Source organism: Anomaloglossus baeobatrachus, chromosome 11 (assembly GCF_048569485.1).
Source record: "Anomaloglossus baeobatrachus isolate aAnoBae1 chromosome 11, aAnoBae1.hap1, whole genome shotgun sequence".
Taxonomy (NCBI): Eukaryota; Metazoa; Chordata; class Amphibia; order Anura; family Aromobatidae; genus Anomaloglossus; species Anomaloglossus baeobatrachus.
In genome coordinates, this window is record NC_134363.1 from 148,522,568 (window position 1) to 148,539,844 (window position 17,277).

The 17,277-nt window shown below is 48.4% G+C and overlaps 1 protein-coding gene across 3 annotated transcripts in view; it reads right to left on the reverse strand.

Moving 5' to 3' along the window:
• MIB2 (MIB E3 ubiquitin protein ligase 2) overlaps positions 1 to 17,277 on the reverse strand; it is a 128,527-nt gene that overhangs the window by 68,436 nt on the left and 42,814 nt on the right. The window contains exon 1 of one of the 3 annotated variants that reach the window (XM_075328735.1): positions 7,511 to 7,977. The exons of the other annotated variants lie outside the window; for them this stretch is intronic. The gene's annotated coding sequence lies outside the window, so the exon portion shown is untranslated. Of the gene's footprint in view, positions 1 to 7,510; positions 7,978 to 17,277 lie in introns of those variants that run through there. 3 annotated transcript variants of the gene reach the window in all.

Genomic DNA, 17,277 nt, shown 5'->3' on the forward strand with positions numbered 1-17,277 from the left:
GCTGCATACAATACAGAAGACTGCAAAACCCGCTGAACTTGCTACTGGTGGGCTACATCCCTCAGGTCCAAGCTAAAATAATGTGTGCACAATTCTCAGGTGGGGTTTTCCAGTAAGAAAAAGGCATCATCGGGCCGTGCCGCGGCCGGTGTGAAAACTGGCCACAAGAGCACACATGTTAGTCTGTGACTTCTTTCTTACAGTTCCCCTGTAGCTTTGCTGTGTAGACTGGGACAGAATCTGCAGCAGACACCTCGTGTAGTAACTGCTCCATTGTACAGCTATCAGCCTAGATAAAGGAGGAAAACAACATCGGTCTCAGGGGAAGAAGCCGCCCTCCATCATTTCCCGGAGAATGGAATAATATAGGACAATTATCTGTCTGCTAACTCGCATGCACTCCAGCTGCCATGAAGCTGTATACAGACAACACACACGAAAACCGGAGATGGATGTGCTGGCAATATGGCCCCCTCCAGGGATGTCTTCTAAAACAGATAAAATAATAATAATTTAATTACTTTTTTTTCTACCAATGTAATACTTTAAAGGGGTTGTCCACTTTCGTAAAAATATTATTAAAATGAATCTTTCACCACCTAATCTGAGAGCAGCAAAATATAGGGGCAGAGATCCTGATTCCAGCGATGTGTCACTTGCTTAGTGTAGTTTTGATAAAATCACTGTTTAATCAGCAGGAGAGTATTACTACAGGACTACTTGTCTGCTGCAGGTAGTTCAGCATATTCATGAGATCTGTAAACCCCACCCCCACCCTTTCTGTGTACACTGTACATGGGCAGAAAGCTGCCAATTAGTGTTGGGGGCGGGGTTGGTTAAGAGTTCCACAGTCAAATAACTGCTAGATCTGCAGCAGATAAAACATTGATCGTATCGAAATGACAGCAAACAGCTCAGTAAGTGACACATTGCTGGAATCAGGATCTCTGTCTCTACATTATGCTGCTCTCAGATGGGGGAGCAAAAACCTGGTGACATATTCCCTTTAATGGACGAACAAGATTAAAATAAAAGACAGTGTCATACTCACCTTTGAGCGCCCCTCATGGACCCAGTGTCGGCTGTTCTAGGGGTCTAGAAGTGATCTCTGCTCTGACACAGCCTTCTAGTCACCTGAGTGCTGCAGCCAATCACAGGCTGCAGCGGTTCTCTGGCATTGCTTTCAGAGCTGGCAAAGATCTCTGGAGTGACCTGCGCTGGATCCATGGGGGTGCTGGAAGGATGAGTATGCCAACATTTTTTATTGTAAAAGATGCCTTTAAAAACTCTTTTCTATGCTGGACAGCCCCTTTAACAGGCCAGTGATGAAGATACCAGACGTCTTTGCTACATCTGTAAAGTCCAGTAGAACAATCCCCACCATTTACTGTCATCTTAGATCGCAGATCAGGACCAGAAAGGATGATAAAGATGGAGGTTGGTGTTGCGAGTGTCCAAGGAACAAGGGTCGGCTGTGTGCTGCCCGGTCACATCACAGCAAACACTACAGCTCTGCCGCAGAGCACATGTATGGAGACCTTTAATCCTCGCTTACAAATGACAAAGCAAAACAAGCATTAAAGGGATTCGCCGGATAATACTGCTTTGCTGACAAAGGCCGTGATCGGGAGCAGCGCCGGGCTATTGAGACCTGGCACAAACAAATCAGACTGATGGGGATAAGTGTACGTCACATGCCCAGACTCATACCCGGCCTGCGTATTACCGGGGCCGTCTGGAGACTACACATCCAAAAAGGAACACAATGTAAATGAGATTAAATTTAAAATAATACTCATGTGTATAGATCTAGCAGCTACATATCTGTTATCATGCCCCCTGCTGTTCATCCGATTCCCTCTCAGAAGGCCCACCTAATGTGCCGTGTCCTGGTGGGCACACATACTCAGTACCACCACTCTGATCTTGTAGTATCACTAGGACTGTAGTACTGCGCAAGGCGGACAATAATACTGCTCAAGGCGGACAATAATACTGCGCAGGGCGGACAATAATACTGCGCAAGGCGGACAATAATACTGCTCAAGGCGGACAATAATACTGCGCAAGGCGGACAATAATACTGCTCAAGGCGGACAATAATACTGCGCAGGGCGGACAATAATACTGCGCAAGGCGGACAATAATACTGCTCAAGGCGGACAATAATACTGCGCAAGGCGGACAATAATACTGCTCAAGGCGGACAATAATACTGCGCAGGGCGGACAATAATACTGCGCAAGGCGGACAATAATACTGCTCAAGGCGGACAATAATACTGCGCAAGGCGGACAATAATACTGCTCAAGGCGGACAATAATACTGCGCAGGGCGGACAATAATACTGCGCAGGGCGGACAATAATACTGCGCAAGGCGGACAATAATACTGCGCAGGGCGGACAATAATACTGCGCAGGGCGAACAATAATACTGCGCAGGCCGGAAAATAATACTGCGCAGGGCGAACAATAATACTGCGCAAGGCGGACAATAATACTGCGCAGGGCGGACAATAATACTGCGCAAGGCGGACAATAATACTGCTCAAGGCGGACAATAATACTGCGCAGGGCGGACAATAATACTGCGCAGGGCGGACAATAATACTGCGCAGGACGGACAATAATACTGCGCAGGGCGGACAATAATACTGCGCAGGGCGGACAATAATACTGCGCAGGGCGGACAATAATACTGCGCTGGGCGGACAATAATACTGCGCAGGGCGGACAATAATACTGCGAAGGTTGGACAATAATACTGCGCTGGGCGGACAATAATACTGCGCAGGCCGGAAAATAATACTGCGCAGGACGGACAATAATACTGCGCAGGGCGGACAATAATACTGCGCAGGGCGGACAATAATACTGCGCAGGGCGGACAATAATACTGCGCAGGGCGGACAATAATACTGCGCAGGGCGGAAAATAATACTGCGCAGGGCGGACAATAATACTGCGCTGGGCGGACAATAATACTGCGAAAGTTGGACAATAATACTGCGCAGGGCGGAAAATAATACTGCGCAGGGCGGACAATAATACTGCGCAGGGCGGAAAATAATACTGCGCAGGGCGGACAATAATACTGCGCTGGGCGGACAATAATACTGCGAAAGTTGGACAATAATACTGCGCAGGGCGGAAAATAATACTGCGCAGGCCGGAAAATAATACTGCGCAGGCCGGAAAATAATACTGCGCAGGACGGACAATAATACTGCGCAGGACGGACAATAATACTGCGCAGGGCGGACAATAATACTGCGAAGGCCGGACAATAATACTGCGCAGGCCGGAAAATAATACTGCGCAGGCCGGAAAATAATACTGCGCAGGCCGGAAAATAATACTGCGCAGGACGGACAATAATACTGCGCAGGACGGACAATAATACTGCGCAGGGCGGACAATAATACTGCGCAGGGCGGACAATAATACTGCGCAGGGCGGACAATAATACTGCGCAGGGCGGACAATAATACTGCGCAGGGCGGACAGTAATACTGCGCAGGGCGGACAATAATACTGCGCAGGGCGGACAATAATACTGCGCAGGGCGGACAATAATACTGCGCAGGGCGGACAATAATACTGCGCAGGGCGGACAATAATACTGCGAAGGCCGGACAATAATACTGCGCAGGACGGACAATAATACTGCGCAGGACGGACAATAATACTGCGCAGGACGGACAATAATACTGCGCAGGGCGGACAATAATACTGCGAAGGCCGGACAATAATACTGCGCAGGGCGGAAAATAATACTGCGCAAGGCGGACAATAATACTGCGCAGGGCGGAAAATAATACTGCGCAGGCCGGAAAATAATACTGCGCAGGCCGGAAAATAATACTGCGCAGGACGGACAATAATACTGCGCAGGGCGGACAATAATACTGCACAGGGCGGACAATAATACTGCGCAGGGCGGACAATAATACTGCGCAGGGCGGACAATAATACTGCGCAGGGCGGACAATAATACTGCGCAGGGCGGACAATAATACTGCGCAGGGCGGACAATAATACTGCGCAGGGCGGACAATAATACTGCGCAGGGCGGACAATAATACTGCGCAGGGCGGAAAATAATACTGCGCAGGGCGGACAATAATACTGCGCAGGTCGGACAATAATACTGCGAAGGCCGGACAATAATACTGCGAAGGCCGGACAATAATACTGCGAAGGCCGGACAATAATACTGCGCAGGCCGGACAATAATACTGCGCAGGGCGGACAATAATACTGCGCAGGGCGGACAATAATACTGCGCAGGGCGGACAATAATACTGCGCAGGGCGGACAATAATACTGCGCAGGGCGGACAATAATACTGCGCAGGGCGGACAATAATACTGCGCAGGGCGGACAATAATACTGCGCAGGGCGGACAATAATTACCAGCACATGAGAGGCGAAATCATCTTACTGGATATATCAGGTGGTCGTTCTGAAGAGGAATCAAAACACCACAAGGGGGCACCATAACAGGTGCAATATTTTGTCTTATACATATGTAAAATGGTAATTAATACATTTCACGGATATACTTCCATCATGAAAGCATGTCTGACGTACTGCTGTCAGTGCCGGTCACAGCAGCTCTGTGTTTACATTTAGTTTGGCGTGGGAGAAAGCTTCCACCACATCCCCGAGTCAGTGATGTGCACTAAAAGGGTCTGGCTGCCACTCAGCTGGTGCAGCAGCAGAGAAAAGGGGCTGGCTTAGCTAGTGATCAGAGCGTGATAGGAAAAGGGGCTGGCTTAGCTAGTGATCAGAGCGTGATAGGAAAAGGGGCTGGCTTAGCTAGTGATCAGAGTGTGATAGGAAAAGGGGCTGGCTTAGCTAGTGATCAGAGTGTGATAGGAAAAGGGGCTGGCTTAGCTAGTGATCAGAGCGTGATAGGAAAAGGGGCTGGCTTAGCTAGTGATCAGAGTGTGATAGGAAAAGGGGCTGGCTGAGCTAGTGATCAGAGTGTGATAGGAAAAGGGGCTGGCTTAGCTAGTGATCAGAGCGTGATAGGAAAAGGGGCTGGCTTAGCTAGTGATCAGAGCGTGATAGGAAAAGGGGCTGGCTTAGCTAGTGATCAGAGCGTGATAGGAAAAGGGGCTGGCTTAGCTAGTGATCAGAGCGTGATAGGAAAAGGGGCTGGCTTAGCTAGTGATCAGAGCGTGATAGGAAAAGGGGCTGGCTTAGCTAGTGATCAGAGCGTGATAGGAAAAGGGGCTGGCTTAGCTAGTGATCAAAGCGTGATAGGAAAAGGGGCTGGCTTAGCTAGTGATCAGAGCGTGATAGGAAAAGGGGCTGGCTTAGCTAGTGATCAGAGCGTGATAGGAAAAGGGGCTGGCTTAGCTAGTGATCAGAGTGTGATAGGAAAAGGGGCTGGCTTAACCAGTGATCAGAGCGTGATAGGAAAAGGGGCTGGCTTAGCTAGTGATCAGAGTGTGATAGGAAAAGGGGCTGGCTTAGCTAGTGATCAGAGTGTGATAGGAAAAGGGGCTGGCTTAGCGAGTGATCAAAGCGTGATAGGAAAAGGGGCTGGCTTAGCTAGTGATCAAAGCGTGATAGGAAAAGGGGCTGGCTTAGCTAGTGATCAGAGCGTGATAGGAAAAGGGGCTGGCTTAGCTAGTGATCAGAGCGTGATAGGAAAAGGGGCTGGCTTAGCTAGTGATCAGAGCGTGATAGGAAAAGGGGCTGGCTTAGCTAGTGATCAGAGCGTGATAGGAAAAGGGGCTGGCTTAGCTAGTGATCAGAGTGTGATAGGAAAAGGGGCTGGCTGAGCTAGTGATCAGAGTGTGATAGGAAAAGGGGCTGGCTTAGCTAGTGATCAGAGCGTGATAGGAAAAGGGGCTGGCTTAGCTAGTGATCAGAGCGTGATAGGAAAAGGGGCTGGCTTAGCTAGTGATTAGAGTGTGATATGAAAAGGGGCTGGCTTAGCTAGTGATCAGAGTGTGATAGGAAAAGGGGCTGGCTTAGCTAATGATCAGAGTGTGATAGGAAAAGGGGCTGGCTTAGCGAGTGATCAGAGTGTGATAGGAAAAGGGGCTGGCTTAGCGAGTGATCAGAGTGTGATAGGAAAAGGGGCTGGCTTAGCTTGTGATCAGAGCACAACAGCAAAAGGGGCTGGCTTAGCTAGGAAACAGAGCATGACAGCAAAAGGGGCTGGCTTAGCTAGTGATCAGAGTGTGATAGGAAAAGGGGCTGGCTTAGCGAGTGATCAGAGTGTGATAGGAAAAGGGGCCGGCTTAGCTAGTGATCAGAGTGTGATAGGAAAAGGGGCTGGCTTAGCGAGTGATCAGAGTGTGATAGGAAAAGGGGCTGGCTTAGCGAGTGATCAGAGTGTGATAGGAAAAGGGGCTGGCTTAGCTAGTGAACAGAGTGTGATTTTAGTCTTAAAGTGCTCTTCACCTGTGTTGTAACCTTACTGGAGTTCCTTTGATCACAGGATCGTAACATATTGTAGAAAACTAACCAAAGAACCTGTCATGTCGTTGGGCAGCCCTCTTTTACATTCATCTCTATTGTGGCATTGGCTTTGTTAAATGGGTTGTCTGAGACTGTGATACTGATGACCTTTCCTAAGGATAGGTATCCATGTCAAATAGTTTGGGGTCAGTCACCGAGCATGCCCCCCCCCCCACCGATGATCAGCGGATAACTGGTGTCATGGGCAGTTCCATACATTGCATAGTGGCCGTTCTAGGTTCCGCAGCTCAGCTCCCATGCAATTTAATAGAGTCTGAGCTGCCGCATCGGAGACCGGCCACTACATGGTGTTCCAGCTCCATACACCGTGTACTTGCGGCGATCACGGGATGTGGTAACAGCTGATTGGGGAGTCCCGGATGTTGGACCCCATCTAATCTAAGCACTGATGGACACAGACAGTAAAGGGCCCCTGTGCAAGAACAATATAGGGGCCCTTTGCTGCCCAAAAGCTCCTAAGAAAGCAAAATTGCACCTGTTTTGGAAGTAGAAGTGGGCCCCCTTGCCTCTTGGGCCCCTGGCTGCACCAATTCTATGTCCACCCTTGGATCTAAACATAGATCTGTGATATCTCAGCCCCATAAATCGCTATTACTATCTTATCACTCAAGGAGTCCGACAAATAGGCCTCAGTGAGCCTTCTGGATATCCAGCTGCCAACATATTCCGTAGCGCTGTACAGAGATTATCATACACAACATATATGTACATACAGATGTAAAGTGTATAGACGCCTTGCTTTATGCATGTGTACCCCTTCTCCCCCCTCCAGTTGGGGGGGGGGGTCTCCAAAATGAGCACTAGAAGGCAACTACTGACCCTTGTGATAGGACAAGATAAAACCCAATGGCCAATATAAAACAAAAACACAAAGCAAATCTTACAATACAAGTAACCCAGCTAATAAGAGACAATGACATTAACCCTATAATGTGTCCAGACCCCACAGCTTCCCCGGCAGCCCCCCACAGCTACTACCTCAAGCCCCGTCTTACGGTGATCTCTTACCGTTCAGCCATAAGAAGCCCTTTATTAAAAATGCTGAGTTGTGATTGGTGAAGAGCGGATATTAATACGCCGCTGTTGTCATGTTCCCCGACAGGCGAAGGTTGGTCAGCTCCGGATGTGGAGGGGTAGAGGTGGGATCACAGCGCGGGGGACGCTCAGGTGAACGGTTCCCCCGGGTTGGGTCGGGTTCTGGGACTCCACAACGTCAGCTGATAGTGGAAGCCGAAAACACAGGAGACGAGCCGCGGGTAGCAGAGACCCTGGATGTGGCTGCCAACTGCGAGACAGCCAGGAGACGGGAGGGATGGCCTCAGGGCATTTCATCCCATTGTGCCGGAGCTGGAGGGCTTTAGGCAGGCAGCAGACTGTGATGTACGTGGCTCCCCCCGGGGTGAGTGCGGGGCCCGGCACAAGCCTGGTGTCTGATACACAGATGTCATAGCATGACTGACTTACAGCTACCCCTCCTCTCATCACAATGCAAATCCCGGGGACGGCAGGCGGAGCGCAGAGGACGCTGCCAGTGCCAACCACCGGCTGAGCTAGTGACGGTGCAATAATCCACACTGATAGCACCACTGGCACTAATATATATATATATATATATATAGTCACAGCAAACACACTAATACCACATGTATGCACTGCATATATGATCCATACCCTGCGCACATTGTCCCCATACATACACAATCAAACCGTAACACTACATAGATGATATTAACACACCGTCATATAATCGCCCAATACATACCATCATACAAGTACTCACACTACATACGGTATTACGGGATAAACAATATCTCCTTATCACTCCACGCATGTCATCACATACACTATATACACAGTCGCGACACACAATATATAATATAATATTATATTATTATTACATACACAATCACAACACCGCTGGCCACATATCACTTACACAATTTTTACAAAATTGAAAACTGCGTCGAAATTTAGAAGCCGCAAGTCCGTGCCACGCCGCAGGGCCGTGCCCAGTGTCTGCGCTGTTGCTCACACTGGCACCCTGCCTCCGCATGGACCCCCGAGGTATGGGCGCAGGGTGCGGCTGGGAGTGTAACAACCAAGATCGGTGGGCTACCACATGTACCGCCCTGCTCTCGGCTGAAGCCGAGCCGCTCGGGTCCGGCCTCATTTGGTGGGTGGCTCAAGCGCCTCCGGACCCGGGGGTCACGTCGCTCTGCAAGGGGATGCTGGCGATCTTGATGGGGGTGGTTAGGTAGGTGTACGGCCGAAGCCGTGTTTGAGTTCGTGACGCCACCCACGGGACGTGGTAAAGGTGTAGACACCACTGCTGCAGTTACGGGGCACCCGGGGGAGATGCAGCAAGATGTTAACCCCTCCGTGGGCAGGGATGGTGGCCCTGGGACCCGCTTGGGGAGAGTGGTAATTGGGCGGTGCGCGGCCGGATGGCACTGTTGTACTCACGATTACTGACACACTCAAGTCTCTGATGAACAAAGTTGATGGTGGTCGGTGCCCACAGCCAGCTGCGTCTTGTCCCCCACCCGGGTTGGTGGTCTTGGACTTCTTCCTGCACCTTGTTATGTTTGTGTAGACTGCCTATTCCTTAGCAGCGGGAGTCCGCTCCCCGGCTATGTATGAATCGATGGAGTCCGTTTGCCCGCAGGCGCTGGCCCGTGGGATCTCTCTGCCTGTGCGGTGGCTTTCTATCCCCCTCGGTGGGCTGTTGCCTTCAGTCGGGTCTTGGGTGGGAAAGGACCTAAGGTCCAGACCTCAATCAGTGAATTTGATGTGGTCCAGTGGCTTCTGGGCCTCGTTCTGGGTCTGAGTACCCCCCCTGGTGCTCCCGTTTCCAGTCGGTTCCCCGGTTCGGTACCGGCGGGCCACTACCCTGTCCCGGTCCCTTACGGTTCCACCTGGCCGTCTTCCCGACTCCTGCAGGCCAGGCCACCACCTGCCTCCTAGCCAAGGTACCAGGGCTATGACCCTGGCACCTGTCAGTTTCCGCTGCAGACCTGTCACCACAGGCCTGCTGCACTCTACTCCTCATAACTCCTCTTTCTGACTTTGAACTTGAACTGACTACTGTTTTCCTGCCTCAGTCCCTCTGGACTCCTCGGTGGGCGTGGCCAACCGCCTGGCTCCGCCCCCTGGTGTGACCATCAAGGTCTGAGGGAGGTGACTAGGTTTTAATGTGGTTGGCTGCTGTTACCTTTTTAGGGGGACGGGTGTTATGCGGGGGCCTATCTGTGACTACCTGGCTAGTCCAGGGCGTCACACCACACCTATCCGCCAATGGCATCCATTAATTAACTTGGACTACAACCATTCTCATGACCTGACCCCAAAAGAGAGAAATCCCACTAAACGCTCTATGCTGGAAACTATTACAGGTACTCTGTCAGCAGATTTCTGTAATGTAACCTGAAGACAGCATGCTGCAAGAGTTAAAACAGAGACTTCAGCCCTGTCTCTGTTATTTCACAGTCTTTTTTTGTTTACCTACAATGTTAGCTTAAGCCCTTTATCTTTATCATTAGTGGGTCTCAGCCATGTGTGAGTTGTAACCTAAAGGCCGCTTTACACGCAACAACATCGCTAACGAGATGTCGTTGGGGTCATGGAATTCGTGACGCACATCCGGCCTCGTTAGCGACGTCGTTGCGTGTGAAACGCACGAACGACCGTTAACAATCAAAATTACCTAGTTGATCGTTCACGTGTCATTCCTTTCCCGATTATCATTGCTGTAGCAGGACGCAGGTTGTTTGTCGTTCCTGCGGCATCACACATCGCTACGTGTGACACCGCAGGAACGAGGAACAACACCGTACCTGCGGCCGCCGGCAATGAGGAAGGAAGGTGGTGGGCGCTTCTATTGGGCGGCCGCTTAGTGACGCCGCTGTGATGCCGAACAAACCGCCCCCTTAGAAAGGAGGCGGTTCACCGGCCACAGCGACGTCGCTAGGCAGGTAAGTCCGTGTGACGGGGACTAAGGATATTGTGCGCCACGGGCAGCGATTTACCCGTGACGCACAAACGACGGGGGCGGGTGCCATTGGCAGCGACATATCTAGCAATGTCCCTGTGTGTAAAGTGGCCTTAACTCTGCCACCCTCTGTGATTAGCATCTTTGGTCTATGGAAATATACACTGAAAGCCTGGGGTTGGCAGCTCTCCCAGCTCTGCTACATGCAAAATCTGAAATCTTTCACTGTGTCAGAACGACTGCATACAGTAATCTAAGGCCCCTTTCACACATCAGTTATTAGCCATCAGTCATAATCCGTTGGCTCGACGAGTCCGTCGCAGATTGGTGGAAAAACTGATGCGACTGATCAGTCGAAAAAATGGATCTGTCAGCATCAGTTGTGTTTTTTTCAGGCCCAGCAGTGTTTTTACACCCTATCTGAGCGTGCTCAGTTAAAACGGATTCCGCCAGTTTGACGATGAACGGATGGGATCCTGTCGCCCATAGGCTTCCATTCTACCAAGTCGTTTGGTAGAATGGAAGCCTATGGGCGCAGGATCCATCGTCATCCGTCAAATGGCGGAATCCGTTTTAACTGAGCACGCTCAGATAGGGTGTAAAAACACTGCTGGGCTGAAAAAAAACACAACTGATGTGACAGATCCATTTTTTCGACTGATCAGTCGCATCAGTTTTTCCACAATCTGCGACGGACTCGTCGAGCCAACGGATTATGACTGATGGCTAATAACTGATGTGTGAAAGGGACCTAAGTGATACATCATTGACCTCAGGGCCTCTTTGATGCTCTCAGATAAGGGAGCAAAAACCTGCTGACAGATTCCCTTTAATGGATCATCTACGTGACTGCCATTACTAGTGGCACCAATATCTGCTCACAGCACCACGTTATGTTGGGTACTCACCCTCCAGTTTCACTACAGAAAGGGAATTATGAGTGACTTATACAAATACCGAAATCAGGATTTAGGACCACAGATGTCCATTTACAATACTACCATAACCCCCATCATTGAGACACATTAACTTCAATATATCTGCCGACCATTGACGTGTCCCCGCCGAAGATAATCTTTGCTATCTCTTAGGCCTCCAACACACATCCGTGCCGCCGGTACGTGTTTGGTACTTTTTTGCACATACCGGCGGCACGTGCACACGTGCACCAATGTTACCCTATAGTAACAGGCACACACACATAAAACCACACAGAACGTGTGTCCGTGTGGTTTGTACATGTGTGCGTTTTTTTGCACGGATGACATGTCCGCGTTTCTCCGGCATCACGCAGACACGGACTCGCTAAAGTCAATAGGTCCGTGTCTGCACGTAAGTGACACGGACCAAGTATTTGTGTTTTCGTATGGTCCGTGTGCGTTTTTTTAATGGTGAAACGTCTCAAGCCACACGGACTCCCATACGGACTTGACATGTACGTATCTCCATTCAACACGCAACGCACGCACGGCAAGCATACGCCAACACACGGATGTCATACGTACCAAAGATATTAAATAAATTCACTGCACTCATAGATTGTGATGCAAAAAGTTTTCCAATTTTATTGAGGCGACTGTGAAGTCATTCCGACGTTTCGACCCCGCCTGGGGTCTTAGTCAAGAGTCGCTTCAAGATGGGTGCCTGGGATATGGAAATTTGAGTGGGTTAATAGTGGCGCCGTGGCTGGTGATATGGTGTATCCTGCTGCTGCGCTGGCTAAACCCAGGACCTTTATCCTCAAGGTATTCTCTACCAAACGCTATTAACCCACTCAAATTTCCATATCCCAGGCACCCATCTTGAAGCGACTCTTGACTAAGACCCAGGCGGGGTCGAAACGTCGGAATGACTTCACAGTCGCCTCAATAAAATTGGAAAACTTTTTGCATCACAATCTATGAGTGCAGTGAATTTATTTATTATCTTGGATTGGACCCATTTCTCACTTGCACCACCACCCACTTGTCAGAGTGCAGACCAATTTTTTTGATCTATACGAACCGGAGAAACGGACATCCAAAACGAAACATGCACCCAAGACATGTACGTTTTTAATCCTGAAATGTGGCAGAGGCCTTAGGCTGTGTGGTGTGCTGGGAGTTGTAGTGTTACCAGCTATAGAGCCGCAGGTTGGAGACTGTATACATATATCCCACCACTCAGCGATGATGAGGAAGAGGCAATGTATAATGTAACCTCAGTAACTCATCTGTGTCTGGCAGCATTATACAACCCACACTCCTCCCCAATGTGAAAACTAATCATCACGTCCCCCAGCCTAGGGCCACCCATTAATATTTATGTGTTCCCGTCTGCTAGCGAGGAAATGAAAGGGGGTAGAAAATGTAACAAAGAATACGATTAACTCTTCCTCCAGCCACGTGTTTTGCTCCAGATGGTATTCGCTCATTTGCACTGACAGAGTTGGAAAACGTATGACGCAATGGTCAGAGGATGACGTGCGGATAGATCTCACTATGCGAGGCCAAGAAATGTCAGCAATGCTTTTAACCCCTTCACGACTGAGGACGTAACGGTACGTCCTAAATTATGAAGGGGTGATCACTTCTGGCTGCTGCGGTGAGTCGGCGGTGATCTCCGCACATGTCTGCTGATTTGTACAGGAGACATGTGCGGCTATCAGGCGCAGGTGGATCCACGATCCACCCGCGCCTATTAACCTCTTAAATTGCGTTGTGAAAATGTGACAGCAGGGAGCACGCCTTTCCCCGCCGCTATCGGAGGCCCCGTGATGCAATCATGGGGGGAACTGATGGTTGCCATGGTAGCACAGGGTCATGTGATGGCTCCTGTCGCTATCATCCCGTAGTTCCTGTAACAAAAACGCAGCATTTTTTCTGATCTGAGCTGTGCAGCTCTGATCTATAGAAATGAATTCGCAATCAGATTGATGATTTTTGCTGATCTGAGCTGTGCAGCTCTGATCTATAGAAATGAATTAATAATCAGATTGATGATTTTTGCTGATCTGAGCTGTGCAGCTCTGATCTATAGAAATGAATTAATAATCAGATTGATGATTTTTGCTGATCTGAGCTGTGCAGCTCTGATCTATAGAAATGAATTAATAATCAGATTGATGATTTTTGCTGATCTGAGCTGTGCAGCTCTGATCTATAGAAATGAATTAATAATCAGATTGATGATTTTTGCTGATCTGAGCTGTGCAGCTCTGATCTACAGAAATTAATTCGCAATCAGATTGCTGATCCTTATAGTCCCCTAGGGGGGACTAGTAAAATGAAATAAAAAAAATAAAAAAAAAAGTTGTAAAAAATTAAAAAACAACTCTAAAGGCTGCTTTACACGGTACGACCGATTGTGCGATTTCACAATCGATCGTACTCGCCCCCGGCCTTTTTGCGTCACGGGCAAATCGCTGCCCGTGTCGCACAAAGTTAGTTACCCCCGTCACACATACTTACCTCTCGTGCGACCTCGCTGTGGGCGGCGAACGTCCACTTCCTGGAGTGGGAGGGACGTTCGGCGTCACAGCGACGTCACACGGCCGCCGGCCAATAGAAGCGGAGGGGCGGAGATGAGCAGGATGTAAACATCCCGCTCACCTCCTTCCTTCCACATAGAGCCGGCGGCGGCCGCGGGAGGCAGGTGAGCTGCTCATCGTTCCCGTGGTGTCACACGGAGCGGCGTGTGCTACCACGGAAACGATGGTCAACTAAATCAAACGATATTATGGAACCTAGCGAGCAGTACACGACTCCCGATTTGTGAGCGATACTGCGTCGCTAGGAGGTGTCACACAGGCTGGCATCGCCAGCGATGCCGGATGTGCGTCACAAAAACCGTGACCCCGACGATCTATCGCACGATAGATTGTCTGGTGTAAAGCACCCTTAAAAGTTCAAATCATCCCCCATTCGCCTTATTGAACACCAAAGGGCACTTTACACACAACGACATCGCTAATGAAATGTCGTTGGGGTCACGGAGCTCGTGACGCACATCCGGCCTCGTTAGCGACATCGTTGCGTGTGAAACGCACGTACGACTGTTAACGATCAAAATTACTCACCTAATCGTTGATATCGATATCGCAGCGTGTAAAGTGCCCTTAAAAGGTGAAAATATACACGTTTGGTATCGCCACGTTCAGAAATGCCCAATCAAAATATAAAATCAGTTAATCCGATCGATAAACGGCATAGCCGCAAAAAAATTCCAAAACGTCAAACTTACGTTTTTTGATCGTTTCAAATTTTGTGCAAAATGCAATAATAAGCGATCGAAATGTAGCATCTGCGCACAAATGAAAAGTGTCAGCTCGAGACGCAAAAAATAAGCCATCACTGAACTAATGATCCTGAAAAATGAGAACGCTACGGGTCGCGGAAATAGCGCAAAAAGTGCGCCACTTTTTTTGGACAAAATTCTGAATTTGTTTTTAACCCCTTAGATACACGTAAACCTATACATGTTTGGTGTCTACGAACTTGTATCAACCTGAGGCATCATACCCACACATCAGTTTTACCATATAGTGAACACAATGAATAAAATATTCCAAAAACAATCCTTTTTTTGCAATTTTTCCACATTTGTAATTTGTTTGTCGCTTTCCAGTACACTATATGGTAAAACTTATGGTTTCATTTAAAAGTACAACTTGTCCTGCGATAAACAAGCCCTCATATGGCAAGATTGACAGAAAAATAAAAAAAAGTTACGGGTCTCGGAAGAAGGAAACAAACAGAAACAAAAAACGGAAAAATCGCTCAGCGTGGAGGCTGCAACCCATAGTTAGCACTGAAAGAGTTGATGTCTTTTCAGTACATACACTCATGGTACACCGTGGACTGAGACACCTCCGGGGCTAATTTCAGAGGATGACGTGGGCGTGCCGGTGCTCATGAATATATTCTAATGTGCCCATATGTCATCACAACTGCTCTTTTGTGCAGCCATACTTGTAATGCCCACACGCAGAAAGGAGCCAGAGAAAAGATCCTTGATTCAAGTCAGGAGAGGAGGAAATCTGATGGAGAGAGCAAAAGTGCCTACTGTCATGGCCATTCATAATTGATTTTTATTAAATGGGCCTGTGTTATACATGCTGAACTAATAGCATGGTCTGGTAAAGCTATGGAGACCCCTAGGCATCCAATCATCGTGAAATGTGTTGATAGTTGATATTGATATTATCCTAGATTATCAGATATGTGACCAGTCCATACTTAGACCACAGATGTGTGAAACTAGCCTAAAATTTTGCACTACTTCTGTCCACTTGTACCGCCACCCCCTAAAAAATAGAGGTAACTTAAAAGACGTGTTACGAAAATAAAAGTAACTTATGGACTTATTTATTGATGACCTATAGTCATTAATATCATAGAATGGTAGAGATGGAGGGGTCCTCAAGGGTCATCGGATCCAACCCACTGCGAGTGCAGGTTTTCCTAAATCAGCCCAGCTATATGTTTATCCATAGGATATCGGACGGAACGGTGCAGGTCTGATTCCCCGCCACCCCCACCTGTCAGCTGCTGGCAGCTCCTATGTAAAAGGAAAGGAGGCTGTATCAATGAAGATAATCATGGAAAGAAGGGTGCAGCGCTGAAGATAATTAGGAAAGAAGGGAGCACCACAGAAGATAATCATAGAAAGAAGGGTGCACCTCTGATGATAATTAGGAAAGAAGGGTGCAGCGCTGAAGATAATCATGGAAAGAAGGGTGCAGCGCTGAAGATAATCATGGAAAGAAGGGTGCAGCACTGAAGATAATCATGGAAAGAAGGGTGCAGCACTGAAGATAATCATGGAAAGAAGGGTGTAGCGCTGAAGATAATCATAGAAAGAAGGGTGCAGCGCTGAAGATAATCATAGAAAGAAGGGTGCACAGCTGAAGACAATCATGGAAAGAAGGGTGCATTGATGAAGACAATCATGGAAAGAAGGGTGCACTGCTGAAGATAATCATAGAAAGAAGGGTGCACTGCTGAAGATAATCATGGAAAGAAGGGTGCACTGCTGAACATAATCATGGAAAGAAGGGTGCATCGCTGAAAATAATCAATGAAAGAAGGGTGCACTGCTGAAGATAATCAGGAAAGAAGGGTGCACTGCTGAACATAATCATGGAAAGAAGGGTGCACTGCTGAACATAATCATGGAAAGAAGGGTGCAGGAGCCAGAACAGTGCCCTATGTTGTGAAGTGGCCGTTCTTGGGTACAGCACTATAGCTCTCTCTTTTACTTGGGCATCAGACGCACTGATCTGATATTGGAGGAATCATCCTAAAGTTAGGGTCACACCAGCGAATATTTTCTCATCTGACTGATTCGGGTCGATTAAGCAAATCACACTCTTATCCAACCTTGATCAGAGTTTGATCAGAATCTGATCAGGGAGTGATCCATTTTCTTTAATATGACGAAGATGGAGAAAAAAAAATAATTCTGTCAGTCCGTGAAAATCAAACTACGCTCCTATGTCATCCAAGTGCAGTCCGATGTTCTCCGTTTAGTCATTGCAATTCAATCGGATCCAACTTTTACATGATGCCCTTTTTTTCCTCGGAGTGGCGTAGCCAAGGAAAAAGTCAGAGATGTGCACGGCCTCATAGAATAACATTGATCTGAGTGTAATCTGTCGTTTTATTGGATCGTACTCAGAATGAAAATACGGTGGGGTGGGTGAGCCCTAAGGATATTCAATCAAATTCTGGACAACCCCTTTAATCTCGGACCCTAGGCTAGGACTACACGGTGATTTAAATGCAACTTGCATTGAAGACGCACAACT